This window comes from Lithobates pipiens, unplaced genomic scaffold (assembly GCF_037356315.1).
Source record: "Lithobates pipiens isolate NorthernLeopardFrog02 unplaced genomic scaffold, aLitPip1_a1.2 Scaffold_25, whole genome shotgun sequence".
Classification (NCBI taxonomy): Eukaryota; Metazoa; Chordata; class Amphibia; order Anura; family Ranidae; genus Lithobates; species Lithobates pipiens.
In genome coordinates this window covers 29,173,240-29,195,040 of record NW_027507787.1, presented here as the reverse complement: position 1 = coordinate 29,195,040, position 21,801 = coordinate 29,173,240, and the positions used below count along the sequence as shown (strand labels likewise).

Genomic DNA, 21,801 nt, shown 5'->3' with positions numbered 1-21,801 from the left:
AAAAGTCTGCTCTTTATCAGACCATAAATCCAGACGGTAATGTCTTGCGAACGTTGAGTAGCTGGACCACGTTGCTACTTTGCAGATCTCCTCCGGAGAGGCTCCAGCCCTCTCTGCCCATGATGCGGAAACCGCCCTTGTAGAGTGTGCCTTAACTAAGGGTGCCTGCTTCCCCTCTAACTCATAGGCTTTAACTATCGCCATTCGTATCCACCTGGCGATAGACGCTTTGGACGCCTTGCAGCCCTTGCGGGCGCCCGAAAAATTAACAAAAAGTGAGTCTGACTTCCTGAAGACCTTAGTGGCTTCTAAAAAAATCAATAGACTTCTTCTGACGTCTAACAAACTTAAAGATCTCGCCTCATCCTTGTCTGAGGTTGAGAAAAAAGTTGGCAAAATAATATCCTGTGTCCTATGAAAAGTGGACACCACTTTAGGAAGAAAACTAGGATCAGTCTTAAGTACTACCCTGTCCTCTAAGATTAACAGAAATGGCTCTCTGACCGAGAGCGCTTGTAGATCACTGACCCTTCTAGCTGACGTGATCGCTATCAAAAATACAGTCTTTAGTACAATCCACTTAAGTGAAGCCCCCTCTAATGGTTCAAATGGATCTTGGGTCAGAGCTCTAAGAACCAAGGCCAAATCCCAAGTAGGACAGGACTTCATTCTCACAGGCCTGGATCTAGATAGAGCCTTGAAGAAGTTCCTGACAAATGGATTCTGCTGAAGGGAGGACTGAAGGAAAACACTTAAGGCCGCCACCTGTACCTTTAGAGTGCTGATAGATAGGCCCAGTTCTACCCCTGCCTGTAGAAAATCTAGGACTGCCGGGACCCCGGGACTTGCAATCCCCTGTTCTCGCAACCAGGAATTAAACCTCTTTCCTACCTTGGCGTAAATTGCCCTAGTAACAGGTTTACGGCATTCTAACAAGGTCTTAATCACTCTCTCTGAGAAACCCTGTGACCTTAAGATTTGTTCCTCAGATACCAGGCCGCAAGCTTGAGCCTCTCTATCTGAGGGCACAGGATCGGCCCCTGGGAAAGTAAGTCCTCCCTGACTGGTAGAAACAGCGGAGGATGTACGGCCAATCTCTTTATGCTGGCAAACCAGGGTCTCCTTGGCCAAAAAGGAGCTACTAAAATGAGGTCCGTAGTTTCCGAACGGAACTTCTGCAGAACCTCCGCCACCATCCTTACGGGAGGAAAGGCGTAACACAGGCCAAACATCCATGGATTGGCAAGGGCGTCTATCCCCCTGGCCCGATCCTGTGGGTGAACCGAAAAAAATTGTGTCACCTTCCTGTTGCCTTCTGTTGCAAATAGGTCTATTTCTGGCCTTCCCCAGCATGACACGATCTCCTCGAACACTTCCTTGTTGAGGGCCCACTCGTCCTGACCTATCTTCTGGCGACTGAGAAAGTCGGCCAGGAAATTCTGGGTTCCCTTTAGGTGAATGGCTGATATTGAGGACAAATTCTTCTCTGCCCAGCAGAAGATTTTGTCCGCAATTACCTGCAGTGCAGGGCTTCTGGTTCCCCCTTGCTTGTTCAGGTAGGCTACTGCTGTCACATTGTCTGAGCGAACTTGCAGATCCCTGCCATGTAACCGGGACTGGAATGTTTCTATAGCTTTCCAGACTGCCAGAAGTTCCTTCTGGTTTGAGGAACGACCTGTCTCTAGGTTCGACCAGGAACCCTGGGCTAAGGTTCCCTCTAGGTGGGCACCCCAACCCAGCGCACTGGCATCGGTCGTGACCACCACCGTAGCTTGTGGGGACCAGGGAAGACCCCTGTCTAGGTTGACCTGGGCCCGCCACCACCAAAGAGACCTCCTGACTGCCGAGGATAGGGGCATAACCTGATCCAGGCTCTCCTGCCTGCCATCCCAATAACGGAGCATGAGTCTTTGTAAAGGACGCTGATGATGTCTTGCCCAGGCCACCGCTGGAAAGCATGATGTCATCAACCCTAGGACTCTCATCACCTCCCTGATCTGGGCTTCCCGACCAGATTGAAGCTGGGCTACCGCCTGCTCTAGCTTGCCGATCTTCTCCTCTGGAAGAAATACTCTCATTTCCACTGAAGAAATCCTGTATCCTAAATACAGGACCTCCTGTGAGGGGGTCAGCTGGGATTTTTCCTGGTTTATCAGCCACCCCAGTGAGCGCAGGAAAACCAAGGCCTCCTGTATGTCCCTCTGCAGCTGTTGGGCCGACTGGGCTATGAACAGTAGATCGTCCAGATATGGGATCACTGTTATAGCCTTGAGCCTTAATGGGGCCAGTGCCTCTGCCAGAACTTTTGTAAAGACTCTTGGTGAGGCTGAAAGCCCGAAGGGGAGAGCTCGAAACTGGAGGTGTAACACCCCCGTGTTCAACCTCACCGCCAACCTGAGAAATCTCTGAGATTCCGGATGAATCGGGATATGCAAATATGCATCCCTGAGATCCACTGTGGCCATGTGACAGCCCTGAAACAGGAATTTGGTTACCGAGAAGATTGACTCCATCCGGAACCGCTTGTATTTTATAAATCTGTTCAGGGGACGGAGATTCAGTATTAACCTGAACTTCCCCGAAGGTTTCTTTACCACGAATACGTGGGAGTAAACCCCCAAGCCTCGCTCCTCCTGAGGTACCTGCACCATTACTTCTTGGTCCACCAGATCCCCCAGAAGAAGAGCCAAAGCCTCTGCTTTCTCTTGGTCCCTTGGTAACCTTGTTACTTGAAAGTTCGGGAGGGGAACTGAACCAAACTCCAACCTGTAGCCGTTCCTTACAAGATCTCGAATGAACGGACTTTCGGTTGAAGCTTCCCACTGTGGGAGGAACTTCCCCAGTCTTCCTCCCACCGGGACGCAGGAGTCACTGGGTTTTAGGGGAGGGTTGAGGAGGATTGAATAAGATACCTCCTCTGCCTCTTCCCTTGTGACCCGTCCAATGCTTTTTGGGGCGAACCTCCCTTTCCTGCAGGTTTTGCTGCCTGGGGCTTCGAAAAAGGCGTTTCCCTTCAGGTCTCTTTTTCCTTTCTGGGAAAGCTTTCTTCCTATCCTGCGTGCGCTCTAACGCCTCTTGCAGGCCGGGCCCAAACAAATGGTCCCCTGAAAAGGGTAATCCACACAACTTTAGTTTTGAAGCTGTGTCTCCTGACCAGGTTTTAAGCCAAACGGCCCTTCTGGCAGCGTTCACTAGTGCTGCTGATCTAGCAGCCAGTTTGACTGATTCTGCAGAGGCATCCGCTAAAAAGCCCACCGCTTTAAACAGTAGCGGAAAGGACTTCAACAGCTGTTGCCTAGAAGTACCTGCAGAAATATGTGATTGTAACTGTGTAAGCCAACACTCCAAGTTTCTGGCCACACAGGTAGCTGCTAGGGCCGGTTTAAGCCCAATGGAAGAGGCATCCCAGGCTCTCTTGAGCAGCAGATCTCCCCTCTTATCCATAGGGTCCCTGAGTGAACCCATATCATCAAAGGCCAAATCTGTCTTCTTAGAGACCTTAGCCAAGGGAGCGTCTAACTTGGGAACCTTGTTCCAGGGATGCACCGCATCCGATTCAAAAGGGAACCTCCTTCTAAGGCTACCTGAAAAAAATGGCCTTTTTTCCGGTTGTTCCCACTCCAGCAGAATCGCCTCCACTAGCGACTTATGGACGGGGAATACCCTGTCTTTCATTACACTCGACCCTTGATACATCATGTCGTGTTTTGAAAGCTGGACCTGTTCTTCTCTGATCTCTAAGGTGTCATATATAGCCTTGAGGAGGTCACCCACATCATCCAAAGACAGCTTGTATCTGGCTGATCTAATGGCCTCTTCCTCCCCCTCAGATTCTGAAGTAGACTCTGTCCTAGAGGAGGCTAATGACCTGGATAACCTCTCCCTATCCACCTCCTCCTCCTGACTTGGTTCGGATAAGGAAGGCATACTCACGGCTCTGGGTAAAGAGACAGAAGGACCCTGCATCCTATCCATCATGTTTTTAAAAGATTGGAAGGTGGATGCAATCTCATCCTTTACGGATGTTAAAACATTGTGACAAGCTGCCACCGAGTCCTCTTTTACCAGGCTACTGACACAATCTGGGCAAAGCGGCTTCTCCCAACCGGTGCCTAACTTAGTCCCACACACGGCACATTTCCTTCTGGGTAAAGGTATCTGGGCTCTGTCCTGTTTAACCTAAAAACAAAGAAAAACAGGGTCCCATTAAAATACCACCCCTAACCACACCACTGTGCTTCTAGGGTCTGTTTAGGAAGTGCCCCCCTTCACCAGCAGGTTCTCCACCCCGGGAAGGTGCTACGGGTCAGAGTGACCCCCCACCCCCCAGTGTAAGTCCTGGTCTGCCCTCACCAAGCTTACCTGAGAGGTACTGGAGCCTGTTGAACCGGAGTCCACCTGCACAACCGCACTCTCCATGGTTCCTGTGTATCACTCAGTCTCTCTGAGCCTTCACACTGCTCCAGGCAACCCTGTAGTCACACCGCCGCGCCCAAAGGACTGGAACGGGTCCTGCGGCGCCCCCTGATGACGCGAATCCGGCGGAAGTGCGTCTCTCCCACTTCCGTACGCCAGAGCGCAAAAACTCCGCCCCGACGCCGTGCGTTCTTACGAACGTACCGCTCACAGTACCCGAACGCCGGTCGGTAGAGCGAACGTCTCCCGCCGCCTCCGACCGACAGGTACGAGCGGTTAGCGCTCCGAGGGGGAGATTGCCGCGTATCGGGGTCCCGTTCTCTCCGAACGTTTAAATGGCAGCGGGGACTGAAAGCTACCCTCTCCTCCCTTCGTTCGGACCGAGGGGTGCTAAGGGCCAGGTCCATCAAGGCGCTCTCCCCAGGTAAAACCCCTGAGAAGGAGCTCCCCTTACCAGTTCCAAGACGTGCTCCTTCCCGTCCGGCAGGAAACACAAAAACTGAGGAGGGCCTGGAGGACCACACCTTTTATTTAATTGGCTTGACGTGTTTCCTGTCCCGGAGGGAGGAGCCCTATATCTCAAAGGCTGTCCTGGAAGACGATATGAGAAAAATAAATAAAAAGAACACCACTTTTGTTTGGAAGCCACGTCGCATGACTGCGCAATTGTCAGTTAAAGCAACGCAGTGCAGATTCGCAAAAAAAACACTCTGGTCTTTGGCCAGCCAAATGGTCTGGGGCTGGAGTGGTTAATGAATCAGCTCAGGATGCTAACGTTGCGGGATCCCTGGACAGGCAAGTGTCCTTAAATTAAGTCCGCAACTACTGTATTTGTAGCTAATGACTTATTTTTTACAGACTGAAGCTCCTCTTTAAAGTGGGACTGCACTGTGGAAAAAAAAATATTAAAAGCCAGCAGCTACAAATACTGCAGCTGCTGACTTTTAATAAATGGACACTCACCTGTCCCGGGGTCCAGTGATGCACGGCAGCCGAGGCCGATCGAGCGCTCGGCTCTCGGCTGCTGCCGTTACCATTCTAGGTGAGGGAATCAGGAATTTCCACGCTGTCTCTGGGACCCGTGTGTGTCCCAGCAGACAGCGCGCAGGGACAGGAAGAGGCATAAACTCCCATGGGAGTCTATGCCTGGAAGTGGGTGTAAATACCTGTCTTTGACAGGTATCTGCACCCCCCTCCCCCCTGAAAGGTGCCAATTGTGACACCGGAGGGGGGGGGGGGGTACCGATCAGCGGAAGTTCCACTTTAGGGTGGAACCCCGCTTTAAAGTGGTTGTAAACCCTTACAGACCACTTTGACCTACAGGTAAGCCTAGATTAAGGCTTACCTGTAGCTCCAAGAAATATCTCCTCAACCTCTTCCCGCCCTATAGCCGAATGACGGCCGTAGAGCAGGCGCTTTCATCCGGGAGGCCGTCCTGTTTACTTCCGCAATGCGCGCCACCGCGGGCGCGTATCGGGGAAGTTCTGTGTTTGCCGTGTCCCCCGGAGACAGGCAAACACAGATCGCTGTAAAAGGCCAATCACAGCGGCCGTTTACAGCGCGATCGGTGTGTCCAATGTGAGATGATCTCACGTGTAAACATATGAGATCATCTCTCAGCGCCGCTCTCCCTCCTCACACAGACAGCATGTAAGAGGGGAGAGATGAACGGCTGCAGCGGCCGTAAGTGTAAAAAAAAAAAAAAGTTAAAAAAAAAAAGTTACAAAAAAAAGGGCCATCCTGCCCCCAGTGCCACCTGTTAGTGCTATCTGTCCCCAGTGCCACATATTAGAGCCATCTGTCATCAGTGTCATTTGTCATCAGTGCCACCTGTCGGTGCCACGTATTAGTGCCATCTGTCATCGGTGGCACGTATTAGTGCCACGTGTCATTGTCCTGGTGCTCCAGGGCCTTCAAAAAAGTGTAATAGGTAGTCAACAAGTTAGATGTGTCATTTATGCTCCTAGAACACCTGATGGCGCTCCCTGCATGTTGGGCCTCTCTATGTGGCCAGGCTGTGAAAAAGTCCCACACATGTGGTATCGTAATATTCAGGAGGAGTAGCAGAATTTTTTTGGGGGTGTCATTTGTGGTATACACATGCCATGTGAGAGAAATAACCTATTACAATGACAATTTTGTGGGAAAAAAAATTAATGAAATCTTAATTTTGCATAGAATTGTGGGAAAAAAATGACAACATCAAAAAGCTCACCATGCCTCTTACTAAATACCTTGGAATGTCTACTTTCAAAAAAGGGGTCATTTGTACTTTCCTGACTTGTTCGGGTCACAAGAAGCGAGATAGGCCACCAGTACATCAGATGTAATCAATTTTGTGCGATTCGCACCACAGCTTGTAGACACTAACTTTCACAAAGACCAAATAATATCCACTAATTTGGGTTATTTTTACCAAAGATATGTAGCAGTATAAATTGTGGCCAAAATTTATGAAGAAAAATTAATAATTTGCATAATTTTGTCACAGAAACAAAGAAATATGCGTTTTTTTTTTTAACATTTTCAGTCTTTTTTTTATTTATAGCGCAAAAACTGGAGTTAGTACTTACCGGTAACTCCTTTTCCGGTGGTCTTCCAGGACAGCCCTTGAGAGATGGAGCTCCTCCCATCGACCCAGGAAACACATTGCCACAGTTCAAAAGGCGGTCCCTCAGGTCCCTGGTCAGTCATTCACCAAGAACCGAAGGATGGAACTGAAAAACATATAAACCATAACAGGTAATAACATTAGTACATCATTATAATCAAATAAAGGGTGGGATCGTGCTGTCCTGGAAGACCACCGGAAAAGGAGTTACCGGTAAGTACTAACTCCAGTTTTCCCAAGTGTTCTTCCAGGACAGCCCTTGAGAGGATCCCCAAGTACTTACCAGATTAGGGGGGGACCACGGCCTGGAGGACTTTCCTCCCAAAGGCCTGATCCTGACTAGACATTAAGTCCAGTCGGTAATGCCTTGTAAAGGTGGAAAAGCTTGACCATGTGGCTGCTTTACATACCTGCTCCGGGGTGGCACCAGCTCTTTCTGCCCAGGATGCAGACAACGCTCTTGTGGAGTGAGCTTTAACACCCTCAGGAGGATCTCTATTCAAGGCCTTATACCCCTCTGCTATAGCTAGCCTAATCCATCTAGCTATGGTTACTTTTGAAGCTTTCTGTCCCCTACGCTGTCCGGAGAAAAGGACAAAAAGGGAGTCTGAAATTCTGAATGGATTTGTTACTTTAAGGTATTCTAGAACACACCTCCTCACATCCAATAAATGAAAACGTTCCTCTTTCTCATTTGCTGCATTTTGACAAAATGAGGGAAGGACAATATCTTGGGACCTATGGAAGCTAGATGCTACCTTTGGTAAGAACCCAGGGTCTGTCTTTAGAATGACTCTGTCTTCTAGGATCTGTAGAAAAGGTTCCCTGATGGAAAGGGCTTGGATTTCACTGACCCTACGGGCTGAAGTGATTGCCACCAGGAGTACTGTCTTAAATGTAACAAGCCTTAAGGAGGCCTCCGAGATAGGCTCAAAGGGTGACCCCAAGAAAGCTTTTAGTACAACTGCTAAATCCCAGGATGGGACTTTGGTGACTCTGACTGGCTTGCGTCTAGCGACTGCCTTACAGAATCTAGCGACAAAAGGATTTTCCTCTAAACGTTCATCTAGGTACACACTTAAGGCAGCTATCTGTACCTTAATGGTACTTAGGGTTAAACCCTTGTTTACACCTTCCTGTAAAAACTGTAGAATATTAGCCGTGTTTATGTCACGGCTATTCAACCAGCTATTAAATTTTTGCCAGACTTTTTTGTAAATAGCCCTCGTGACTGGTTTGCGACTCTGTAGTAAGGTCGCAATTACCTCATCTGTCAGGCCCTTACTCTTTAAGATTTCCTCCTCAGTAACCACGCCGAAAGCTTCAGTGTGGCGACCTGTGGATGGTAAAGAGGTCCCTGCGACAGGAGGTCCTGTCTGTAGGGAAGCCTTAGAGGTGGACAATCTGTCAATTGTAGCAACGTTGTGAACCATGGTCTCCTGGGCCAAAACGGTGCTACTAGAATCAAACAGGTTTTTTCCTTGAGGAATCTTGCTAGGACCCTCGGAATGAGATGAAGAGGGGGAAAAGCATACGCCAGACTGAAAGACCATGGAGCTTGCAAGGCATCTACAGCCAGGGGCCGATCTCCTGGGTTTAGCGAGAAAAAATTTGGAACCTTTGCATTGTTTTTGTTCGCAAAAAGGTCTACCTCTGGTTTTCCCCAGTGATTTGTTATGAGATTGAATGCCTCTGGGTGTAAGGACCATTCTTGGTTCGAAATCTTTTGTCGACTCAAGAAGTCCGCCGTGTTGTTCAGCTCCCCTTTCAGGTGGACTGCAGAAATGGATTCCAGATTGGCTTCTGCCCACTGGAAAATGCGTCTGGCTACTACCATCAAACGAGGACTTTTGGTACCTCCCTGTTTGTTTATGTATGCTACAGCCGTCATATTGTCTGAACGGACTTGTAGATGGTGACCCTGTATTGTGGGGTGAAAGGCTAAGACCGCTCTCAGGATTGCTGTTAGCTCTTTCCAGTTGGAAGAGAAACATTTCTCTTCCGGGGTCCACTTGTCCTAGACCCAGCTTGAGCCGAGGTGGGCTCCCCAGCCCCAACTGCTCGCATCTGTTGTCAGTGTTGAAGTGATAGGAAGGACCCAATGAACCCCTTTGTTCAGGTTCTCCCTGTCCTTCCACCACCAGAGGGAGCGTTTTATCCTTGAGGGGATCAAAACTTCCTCCTCCAGATCTCTGCCCCTTAATTGTTCTAGCAGAAACCCCTGAAGGTCTCTTTGGTGGAACCTGGCCCATTGTACGGCTGGAATGGCTGCTGTCATAAGACCTAAGACCGACATTACTTCCCTCACTGTACATTTGGGGCTGCATTGAAGAAAAGATATTCTCTGCCACAGATTCAAAATCTTTTCTTCCGGCAGTATAATTTTTTGATCTACTGACTTGATCCAGTAACCCAGATACAGGATCTCCTGTGTTGGGGTTGTCTTGGATTTCTCCTGGCTGACAATCCACCCTAACCGACTCAGGCTGAGTTGAGTCAACTCCAGATCCTGAGAAAGACGACTCTCCGAGCGTGCTGTTAGGAGTAGATCGTCTAGGTAGGGAATAATTGAGACTGACTGAAGCCTCAGTGGAACTAAAGCCTCTCCGAGAACTTTGGTAAAGATTCTTGGGGAGGATGACAGACCGAAGGGAAGCGCTCGGCACTGAAAGTGGTAAACCCTTGTGTCTATCTGTACTGCCATTCGAAGGAATTTCTGGCATTCCTCCTTTATTGGAATATGCAGATAAGCATCCCTTAAATCCAGGGTAGCCATAAACATCTCTTTCTGCAGGAGATTCTTTATGGAGTAAATGGACTCCATCCGAAATCTCTTGTAACGGATGGAGCGATTCAATGGTCGGAGATTCATAATTAATCTGAATCTTCCTGACGGCTTTTTTACTACAAAAATGTGAGAGTAAAAACCGTCTCCTTGTTCCTGTATAGGGACTGGTGTCAATACTTCTTGATCCACCATCTCCCCTATCAGTAAGGGTAAGGCCCTGGCCTTTTCTGAGTGACTTGGAAGTTTTGTCACTACAAACTTTGAAGGAGGGCGGCTGTGAAACTCCAGCGCATGACCCCTTTTTATTATGTTTAAGACAAATTCGTTTGAAGTTGTCTCTTCCCATTGTGGAAGGAATTGGCTTAATCTTCCTCCCACAGGGACCCTGGCATCACTGGGGTTTGGGATCCTGATTGGGGCGGCTAAACAGTATGCCCCCTTTTCCTTTCCCTTTATGCCCCGACCAATGTTTTTTGGGGATTGAACTCTTCTCTGGTTTAGAGGGTTCTTTAAAGGGACGAAAAATTTTTCTTTGAAAATTTTTCTTTTTTGCGGGAAAGGTTTTCTTTTTATCCGCCGTCCTTTCTAAGGCGGAGTCTAATTCAGGCCCGAAGACTAAGTCTCCTGTAAAAGGGACGCTGCACAGGCGGGTCTTAGACGCCGTGTCTCCCCCCCAGGTTTTCATCCATACTGACCTCCTTGCTGCCACTGAAAGTGCTGCTGACTTAGCCGCAAATTTTACGGAGTCCGTGGAGGCGTCAGAGATGAAACTGGTGGCCTTAAAAAGCATAGGGAAGGATTTCAGAAGCTCCCCCCTAGGAGTGCCTGCTTTTAAATGTTCTTGAAGTTGCGACAACCAGAACTCCAGGTTTCTAGCTACACAAGAAGTGGCTAGAGCTGGTTTTAAGCCTGCCATAGAGGCATCCCAGGCCCTCTTTAAGACAATGTCAGTTCTCCTGTCCATTGGATCTTTCAGGTGACCCATATCTTCAAAAGCCAGATCAGCCTGTTTTGAGATTTTGGACAAAGGGGCGTCTAGTTTAGGATTTTTATTCCAGACCGCCTCTGGGCTCTCATCAAAAGGGAACCTTCTCTTAAGGGATTTAGGAAAGAAAACCTTTTTATCTGGTTCAGACCACTCCTTAAGGACAAGGTCAGAAAGCACCTTATGTATAGGGAAAACCCTTGCTTTCTTTTTCCCCAGAGCCTCATACATTTGATCATGTCTAGATAACTGAGTTTCTTCCTCCTCAATTTCCAGCGTATCATAGATAGCCCCCATTAGCTCATCTACTTCCTCAAGAGACAATCTATACTTTGAGGCTTTGGATGTTACTTGATCCTCTTCCTGACCCGAGTCAGTGTCAGAGGAATCGGGGCTAATCAACGTGGGGCTAGGCTCCCTGATCATACGGGGCTCCCCTGAGCTGGGTGTTGTAAGGCATGGTGAGGAAGAGATTATAGTTGCTTTACTCGTGGAGGCAGCTGCAGCTGATCCCACGTCAGTGATTAACTCCCGGAGGGACTTAAAGGTCGACGCCATTTCCTCTTTAAAGGAGCCCAAAAACTTTGCTAAAGGGGAATCTGCCTCAGATTTAAGCAAGCTTGCAATGCATTGCTTGCATAGGGCTTTGTTAGAGCCAGAGGACAACCTATTCCCACAATTAGGACACTTTTTGCGGCCTGTCTTGTCTTCCCTTGGGATATCTTTAGCCTGAAATAAGAAGACAAAGGATTTCTTAGCGTCAGCCCCATGTCCCTCCTTCAATCACCAAGTGCAAACAATCTCACTGTGAGTAAACCGCCACCGTGGGGCACTACAGGACCCAGCCTACAAACACCACCACTCCACCAGAGTAATAGCATGCCCAGCAGCCTACCTGGGATTGGCTGGTGCCTGTCTCCGCCGGAGTATCCTGGGGAATAGCCTCCATGGTCCCCCTCTGATGCTCCCGATCCCGCCGCTAGTCCGGTATTGCTGGACGCTGGTCGGGCTTCACAGGCACAGCGCTGGCTCTCCCTCTCCTCCTTGTACCTTTAGAGACCCGGAACCGGAAGTCTCGGCACGCAGTGATGACGCGGTTCCGCCGGAAGTGACGCTCGGCGTCTCCGACCCCACCGCAACAAGGAGCTGAGATGGAGGTTCCACTCACCGCTCCTGGGGGAAACCAGCGCCATTCTGCCCCTGGCCACCTCGGCACTGGAAGGAGGAGGGTAACGGGTCTGCTCCGAATCAGCTGGACGGTACCCGAGCCGTTTAAAAAAGGTATGGACCCAAAACTGCAGCCAAGGAATAGGACCCGGTCCCTCATGGCTACAGGTTCTCAGGCAGCCCCTGAGAGGGGCCTTCAGGTTCCTGGCAACATGTTCCTCCGACGGAGGAAACACAAATGACTGACCAGGGACCTGAGGGACCGCCTTTTGAACTGTGGCAATGTGTTTCCTGGGTCGATGGGAGGAGCTCCATCTCTCAAGGGCTGTCCTGGAAGAACACTTGGGAAAAATAAAAACCCCAGAGGTGATCAAATACCACCAAAAGAAAGCTCCATTTGTGGGGGAAAAAAAAAAAAAAAAAGACAAAAAATTCATTTGGGTACAGTGTTGCATGACTGAGTAATTGTCATTCAAAGTGTGAAAATTGGTCTGGGCAGGAAGGGTGTTTAAAGCGGAGGTCCACCCTAAAGAGGACCTTCCGCTCATTGGAATCCTCCCCCCTCCGGCGCCACAATTGGCACCTTTCAGGGGGGAGGGGGTGCAGGTACCTGTACAGTACAGGTATCTGCACCCACTTCCGGGATAGCTCTCTGCGGAAAGGGGCGTAGATCTACGCCCCTTTCCGAAAGTCCCACACTGCCTGCTGGGAAACACACAGATCCCAGAGGCAGCGGGTCCATCCTTATTGCGCAGTGCGACTCGCGCATGCGCAGTAGGGAACCGGGAAATGAAGCCGAAAGGCTCCACTTCCTGATTCCCATACCCAAGATGGCGGCGGCAGCACCCGAGACACGATCGAGAGATCAGCTTCGGGTGCCGACATCGCGGGCGTGCTGGGCGGGTAAGTGTCCTTATTTTAAAAGTCAGCAGCTGCTGTATTTGTAGCTGCTGGCTTTAAAAAAAAAAAAAAAAAAAAACGGCGGAACTCCCGGCGGACTCCCGCTTTAAGTGCCCAGTAAGCAAGTGGTTAACCTACACGGTTAAGGAAATATTTTACAAAATAAGGGTGCCGTAGGCAACGCGCAGGCGCACTGGGCACGCTGTAAGTGAAGGAGAACGCGCCGTCACTGACTGCTCCCACGCGCAAGCGCCGGAGTGACGTCATCATGGCTCTCGGCCAATCACAGCGCTGGAGCCGCAAGACCTGAAAGTCACTCCGGGATACATGGCAGTGGTGGAGATGAAGAACGAGGACCGCTTCGGGGGCTTCGATCACAGGTAAGTTATTCATAATGAGCTAGTATGCTATGCAAACTAGCTCATTATGCCTTTGCCTTGTAGGGTTTATTTTTAGGTTTTATTTTTCCCCGGGTTAACTTCCTCTTTAATGCCTTGTTCGCACAGTTGTTCTATAGCATAGGGCCAGGTTTACCTGTATGAGGATGCACAAGTTTTCTGTTTATCCCTGTGCAGGCAGTCCCACTGATGTCCCATAGAACACAGCAGCTGTACGGACACAGCCGCTCCCTCCCAATCCAACATCAGATTAGGAGCAGTGTCCGTGCAGATGCTGCGTCTCAAACATCAATGGAACACCTGTGCAGGTAAGCACGGCCATTTCACAGACACCCACTGTAGTACACCTGTGTGAACGAGGCCTAGAGGGGTGCTAGGATGGGGGTTAAAGTGATTGTAAAGTCTTGTTTAAAAAAAAAAAAAAAAAAAAAAAAAAAAAAAACCATGCGCAAATATGCTATACTTACCTGCTCTATTGCAGTGGTTTTGCACAGAGCAGCCTGGATCTTCCTTTTCTCAGGTCCCTCTTCTGCGCTCCTGGCCCTCCCTTCTGTCGAGTGCCCACGCAGCAAGCGGTTTCCTATGGGGGCATGCAAGCCAAGCTGCAGCTCTGTGTGTCCATTTAGATATGGAGCTGTCATTCGACACCATCTCCTCTCTTGAGAGTCCTGGACAGCTGAGGGACTAGTGCCCGTTTGGCTGGGCTTCTCCTAAGGGTCACAGGAGTGCAATTCATTTTGCACTCCTGTAACCCATTTACAGCAGAGAGCGATCTGAAGTCCGCTCTCGGCTGAGGTCACACAGATCAGTCCAGCCACTGTGTCACCCTGACAGTCTGGTTCTGTCAGGTGCCTGGACTGATGCCCCCCTCAACCTCTCAGTGAGCCGCTGAGACGACCGCTTCCCACCCCTCCACAGCTCAGCATTCCAGCGAGCGTGAAGAAGCAGAGAGGAGAGCTGCTGATTGACAGGCAGCCGCTCTGGGAGTTGAGAGAACCGAGCCATTGGCGGTGTTCAGTGGCTCGGTTCTCAGGGAAGAGGGGCGGCAGAGGGCAGATGCAGCATCGGAGCAATGCTGCATCCAACTAGGTACCGTATATACTTGAGTATAAGCTGAGATTTTCAGCCTCTTTTTTGAGGCTGAAAGTGCCCCCCTCGGCTTATACTCGAGTCATCGCCGTCTGCCTGCCCGATCAGCGTGTCGAGCAGACAGACGGCGGCCATTCTACAATTCAAAAGCCGCGCCTCCCTGTCTGTGATAGGCGGAACACTCAATTTCCCAGCAGTCAGCGGTCCGCCTATCACGGACATGCGCTCATCCTCATACTACGGACGAGGATGAGAGGATGTCCGTGATAGGCGGAACACAGACTGCTGGGAAATTGAGTGTTCCGCCTATCACAGACGGAGGCGCGGCTTTTGAACAGAGGAATGGCCGCCGAGGCGCCGACGAAGAGCGGCGATCCTGGCATGGCAGAGGGACGGAGGCTCGGCACGGGACGGAGGCACGGGACACAGGTAGGCTGGACACACACACACACACACAAGGCTGCACGGACACACACACACACACACACAAGGCTGCACGGACACACACACACACACACACACAAGGCTGCACGGACACACACACACACACACACACAAGGCTGCACGGACACACACACACACACACACACACAAGGCTGCACGGACACACACACACACAAGGCTGCACGGACACACACACACACAAGGCTGCACGGACACACACACACACAAGGCTGCACGGACACACACACAAGGCTGCACGGACACACACACACACAAGGCTGCACGGACACACACACACACACACACAAGGCTGCACGGACACACACACACACACACACAAGGCTGCACGGACACACACAAGGCTGCACGGACACACACAAGGCTGCACGGACACACACACAGGGATGGATGGATGGACACACACACACAGGGATGGACGGACACACACACAGGGATGGACGGACACACACACAGGGATGGACAGGCATGTCTCACCCTCGGCTTATACACGAGTCAATAAGTTTCCCAGTTTTTTTGGGGTAAATTGGGGGCCTCGGCTTATATTCGGGTCGGCCTATACTCGAGTATATACGGTAAGTATGATAAAAAAAAAAAAAAAAAAAAAAGAGAGAAAAGAATAAAAAAATAAGAAAAAAAAAATCCCATACTTCTCTTTTAAGCTGCATTGACACTACAGCAATTTGAATCGTGGTCAGATTTGCCACAAATCTGCCCACGATTTGAAAGCACCGATGTGTGAATGACAAATCGCGGGACTCGCATTTGAGATGGCATTCAGGGTACAGGTCTGGCGTGATAAATCGCACTGCAATCGCGGCAACCCACATTGCGGGAAGCACGAGGCCCAAAAAAAGTTCAGGAGCTACTTTTAGGCAACAAGCTTACTGCAATGCAGGATGCCACAATTGCATCCCAATTTAGCAGAGCTACAATTGTGGCAGACCCACACCACGATTTGAGGTGTCAGGCATCTGTGTCCCATTGGGGGGGAAGAGTTACCTTCACTTCCTGTCCCTTAGATAAACAGTAAGTGAGTGGAATTCCCTGGGTGTAACCAGAGCAAGTGTCCCCATTGAAAGATTTCCCATCTATTCCTGTTCTGTTGTCAACCCAAAATTTGGCATATATTTTACTTTTAATGATAATGGTAAACAGGACACATAGAAGGCGAGTCTCCCCAATGGGGGCAGAGGTAGCAATAAAAACTGTCAGGGGTTCTATCCAAACTGGAAAGCAGAGTTGTGTCTTCAGTCCTGACTCTCCCCAGTACTGAGTGTCCCCAGGCATAGATGTAAGGAGCATTACACACAGGGGACACCCTCCATACACAAGACTGGGGGGGAGGGGCCCTGTGACACTACACCCTGAAAGGAGACTATAGTGCCAAACTTCCTGAGACTTGTAGTCCCCCCACCTTCTAAGACACGGATCTCTGCTCACCGTACACAAAGAAAAGACGCTCTCCTCAATAAATCCTCGGGACCGCGACCACCATTCACCCGTTGCCGCCACCGTCTCTTTTTAAATTCCTCCAATCCAGTTTCGCCGCCGGCCGAACTGCATTATGGGAAGAGCCGTCCCAGCTTTCAGCAGAAACCTTACTTGAGTTACTACGCACGCGCATCAACTCAAACAGTTTCGAAGGCAATCGGAAAAACACCTCCCACAACTATCATTCATCTCTCCTGACACGCCTAGGCTCCTCCCAGCAGTCTAGCTAGCCAGTTTTTTCATTTTTCCCTGCTCTCTATAACCCGCCTACTTCTCTAAAACACCGCCTACTTTGGCATTGACGTCCACAAATAAGCGCGAGTTGGTTATAAACACCGACAGCCGCTTCTGTTCTTTACCAATATATCAGATACTCTTCCCGTGCGACAGTATGTAGAGCGCCACCTAAGGGGGAAGGGAGCCATTGTATACACATAGACCACCATCAACCCTTCTATAGCCCAGAGGCTGTACTGTTGTTTCGTCGGATTAGGCGACCTGTCAGAATTGGTAACGGAAGTGATATTTAGTCGCCGCCAGCTTGCTACACTCCGCAGTTCTTCACAGTTGAATTAGAAAAGCATATGTGTTCTGTCAGATTACCAAACCTGTGAGATCAGCAGGTTTGCCGCTGCTTTTAAAATTCAACATCTAAACGGTCAGTCGGATTTTTAAATACAGTAGTTGACCTTATAAGCTCAGTTTACTGCTAAAAAGAAGTGTGGAATGCAAAACTCCGGTGGGTGTAACAAGATGTCTGCTTGCCCCCCTTCTCAGTGTATCCTTACTATGGAGGAGTGTGGGGCATAGCAACATGGCGGCGACTGAAAGTCACTTCCATTACCAATGCTAATGGGTCACCTAATCTGACGGAACACGTCAGATATAGTAACGGAAGTGATGTATCCCGTCGCTGCCATCTTGCTACACCCCACACTCTTCCACAGTAAGGATACAGTGATAAGGCGGTGTTCTGTTCCCGTCAGATTAGGCGAAAGGTTAGAACGTGTAATGTTAGAACGTGGTGAGGTTTCATCTCTGCCATCTTGCATTTCTCCACAGTAATGATACACTGAGAAGGGGGAAAGCCGACATCTAAGTACTACGGGTGCTGCAGAAGTGGTGGGCTCCCAATTAGGATTGGCAAATTCTGCAGGAAAGACACTATGGGCACCACGGGCCTGCCTTTGTCTTCTTGGTGGCAGTGGGACACTACTTGTGCATGCCACCTCGCCAGCTTGAACTGCACTTATGTGACATCACCAAGTCTTACTGCAGTACTGGATGTACGACCAGGGTGTACTAGGTCGCTGGTGCTTGCCAGTTCACCAGAAGGATGAGCGGCGCTAGTACTTCTATGCGCCATACAAGAGCCCTGCGGTTCTTGCACCTCAGCAACAGCAGAAGAACGGGGTCGGGTACGCGTGACCTTGGCAGGGACCACAATCCTATCTGTCTTGGAGCTGCTGTCATTTACATGATGTATTCTGAGCCTGAATTTGACAGATGAGTGACCTCCTCTTCACTATCTGTCATGCTCAGATACATGTAGGCCTCTTCACTACTGTACCTTCGATTTGCCATTTTGGGCTCTAAATTTACTGGTACACTAGTGAGACTCACAGGTAAAAAAAAGCGCCTAGGCTGTCAGCGACTGTATCAAACGCTACCAAAAAAACTGTTAGCGATCACAGGGATCAGGCCTGACTCTGCGAATTCTGCAGTTATGTGTTTAGTGTTTTGTAAGTGAAAGTGATCGATCGATACTGCACTTGGGTGGGCTGGGCTGGGTGGAGGGGCAAAACGCAGGTGCTAGCAGGTATCTGGGCTGATCCCGCTAACAGAAATCCCTGACTGCTGCACTCGATCGCGCTCCCCCTCCCGTGGGAGGGGAATAATGCATGGGTACGTTACTCTGCCTACCCGTGCCATTCTGCCGATGTACATCATCGTGAGGCGGTCGGTAAGTGGTTAAAAGCAGCAGCAAGCCTGCTGATCTTACAGGTTTGCTAATCTGACAGAACAACGTTGCTTTTAAAATTCAACATCAAAACAGTCAGACAGATTTTTAAATACAGAATTTCACTATATAAGATGAGTTTACTGTTAAAAATAAGTGTGAATTGCATGACTCTGGTGGGTGTAACAAGTTTGGTCTCTACAAACTCAACAGTACCTAATAGTAAAGAGCAACTGAGCATGTGCAGAGCAGGGTGAGACAGTGTGTTACTGGATTTTAAACAGTATAGACTAGGGATGAGCCGAACCCCCCCCCGATTCGGTTCTCACCAGAACTTTCGAACGGACCGGACATTGAAGTCTATGGGACTCGAACGTTCGAAATAAAAAGTGCTAATTTTAATGGCTAATATGCAAGATCTTGTACTAAAAACGGTTTGGGGAACCAGGTCCTGCCCCAGGGGACATAGGTCAATGCCTAATTTTTTTTAAAAATGGCAGTTTTTTCGGGAGCATTGATTTTAATGACGATTAAAGTGAAAAATATCGTGCCTGGGGGGTGTCTATAGTATGCCTGTGAAGTGGCATGTGTTTCCCATGTTTAGAACAGTCCCTGCACAAAATGACATTTAACGGAAAAAAAGTAATTTAAAATTGCTTGCGGTTTTAATGTAATATCTGGTTCCAGCAATATGGATGAAAATCATTGAGAAAAATGGCATGTGTAGCCCCCCCTGCCATTTCCAGCCCCTTTGGGTCTTGTACGGATATTAAGGAGAACCCCGTACCCAAATAAAAAAAAAGGAAAGGCATTGGGGCCCCAGACCCTATATACCCAGAACAGCAGTATACAGGCGGTACAAACAAGACAGGGACTGTGTAGGTTTGTTGTGTTAAGTAGAAGCTGTTTGTAATTTTGAACTGGTACATTTTTAAAGTGTAGCTCCAGTCAAAAAATCTATTTTAAGCTTTTTGGAAAACATAGGGAAGGGTTATCACCCCTGTATAATTTTTTTGGCCGTCCGTCTTTTTTCATCTCACTTCCTGTTGTCTCCTTCCATTGCAAGTAGGAGACGTTTGTAAGTTGGATGTTTGAAAGTAGGGGCCTGCCCTATATGCTCTGCAGAAATTGGGGCCTAAGTTGTTGATGTTTCCACAACACTGTAAGCCCTCAAAGCGCCCTGCTGTAAACGATTATATCAAGAATTGTAAAACACTATAAGTCTTCACAGTTACTCTTGGTGGGTGTAGGAACGGGCCCTGCTGTGAAATTTTATATCAAGTATTGTAATTACATGCCCCTGATAAACAGGGGCTGAAAAATTGGGCCTTAGGCACTGCTTGCTGGTGCCACGACACTGCAACCTCTCCCAGATACTCTAGTTGGAGTGCAGGAATGAGCCCTGCTGCAAAGCATTGCATCAAAAATTTTAATTACCAGCCCGTTAAACGGGCTGAAAAATTGGGCCTTAGGCACTGGTGCTAGTGCCACGACACTGCAACCTCTCCCATATACTCTATTTGGAGTGCAGGAATGAGCCCTGCTGCAAAGCATTGCACTCTAATTACACGCCCCTGTTAAACAGGGGCTGAAAAATTGGGCTGGTGGCATCACCTAGAACCAAAAATGTTCTTCCAAGATATCAGAAGGATCATTGAGGAAGAGGATAGTCAGTCAACATAACAGAACAGTCACTCAGCATCAGCATAGGCAGTCTGCAAGGAATGTGACATTTAAAAAAAAAAATATTCGGTTACATAAGCTTTAGGTGCTTGGTAGCTGGTGGTGATCCAAGACTGATTCATCTTTATGAAGGTCAGTCGATCAACTGAGTCGGTGGACAGGCACACCCTGTGATCGGTTACAAAGCCACCAGCAGCACTGAAGGTGCGTTCCGAAAGAACGCTGGATGCAGGACAGGCTAGTAGCTCAATTGCATACTGTGCAAGCGCTGGCCAGTGATCAATCCTCAAGACCCAGTAAGCCAGAGGATTTTCAGTGGGAAAGGTGTCCAAGTCTGACCTTGCCCCTAGGTATTCCTGCACCATGTAAATCAGACGCTGGCGATGGTTTCTGGAACCGATCCTACCTTGGGGCGGTGGACTAAAAAATTGACTGAACGCATCGGTCAGACGGCCACCTTCTCCACCACTCCTTCTGTGACTGACCAAAGCCTCAGCAAAACGTTGTCCAGGACCAGGAGTTTGTAACTTCCCAGTCTCTGGGAACGCGTTGCACAGACCTTTCTGCAAGGCCTCCCGCAGATGTCTCATCCTCTGCTCCCTCTGCAATGGCAAGATAAGGTCTGCAACCTTACCCTTGTACCGTAGATAAAGGAGAGTGACCAGCCAGTAATGGTCCCTCTCCTTGATCCGAAGAATACGAGGATCCTTCCGCAGGCTTTGCAGGATCAGGGAGGCCATACAGCATAGGTTAGCTGAAGCATTTGGTCCGGAGTCCTTTGGGTCACTAAGGACAACATGATCTGCAGCCACCTCCTCCCAGCCACGTACAAGTCCACGTGTTTCTTGGGACTGTAAATCATCCCTAAAAGACTGCTGATGCTGAGTGCCAGGCTCCACCTCCTTGCTGACACAAGCCTCCTCCTCCTCCTCCTCTTCCTGTGTGATGGGTGGGACAGCAGGAACACTGCCTGGATAAAGGGGGCCTTGAGAGGCAAGGAAGTCCTCCTCTTCCTGCCCCTGTTCTGCCTCAAGTGCCCTCTCCATTATTACATGTAGCGTATGCTCCAACAGGTGGACAAGAGGTACAGTGTCACTGATGCATGCACTGTCACTGCTCACCATCCTCGTGGCCTTCTCAAATGGTGACAGGACAGTACATGAATCCCTGATCATGCCCCACTGACGTAGTGAAAAAAAACCAAGCTCCCCTGACCCTGTCCTGGTGCCGTAGTCACACAGGTACTCATTGATGGCCCTCTGCTGCGTGCGCAGCCACTGCAGCATGGCCAACGTTGAGTTCCACCTGGTGGGCATGTCACATATAAGGAGGTTCTTGGGCAGGTTCAACTCCTTTTGGAGCTTAGCCAGCCGAGCATTAAATGATCTGCGGAAATGCACACAGACTTTCCTGGCCTTCCTCAGGACATCCTGTAAGCCCGGGTACCTGCCGAAGAACCGCTGCACCACCAGGTTAAGGACGTGAGCCACACAGGGCACATGGGTCAGTTGTCCCTGTCGAAGGGCGGAGAGGAGGTGGGTGCCATTGTCACAAACCACCATTCCTGGCTTAAGCTGGCGGGGCGTCAACCACCTCTTGGCCTGCCCCTGCAGAGCTGACAAAATATCTGCCCCAGTGTGGCTCCTGTCCCCCAAACAAACTAGCGCAAGCACGGCATGGCATCTTTTTGCCTGCGTACTTGCGTAGCCCCTTGAACGCCTACGGAGCACCTCTGGTTCTGAGGACAGAGCACTGGAAGAGGCCATGGAGGAAGAAGAAGAGGAGGGAGTGGAGGAGAGAGGTGTGTCACAACCAGTAGTAGCATTTTGGAGGCGTGGTGGCGGAACA

The 21,801-nt window shown here is 49.5% G+C and overlaps 1 protein-coding gene across 3 annotated transcripts in view; it reads right to left on the bottom strand.

Annotated features, from left to right (window-relative positions):
* KIF20B (kinesin family member 20B) overlaps positions 1 to 16,442 on the bottom strand; it is a 171,720-nt gene extending 155,278 nt beyond the window's left edge. The window contains exon 1 of one of the 3 annotated variants that reach the window (XM_077454201.1): positions 16,260 to 16,442. The gene's annotated coding sequence lies outside the window, so the exon portion shown is untranslated. The remainder of the gene's footprint in view (positions 1 to 16,259) is intronic. The other 2 variants (XM_077454199.1, XM_077454200.1) reach the window with 2 other exon arrangements.
* Between the last annotated feature and the right edge of the window lie 5,359 nt (positions 16,443 to 21,801).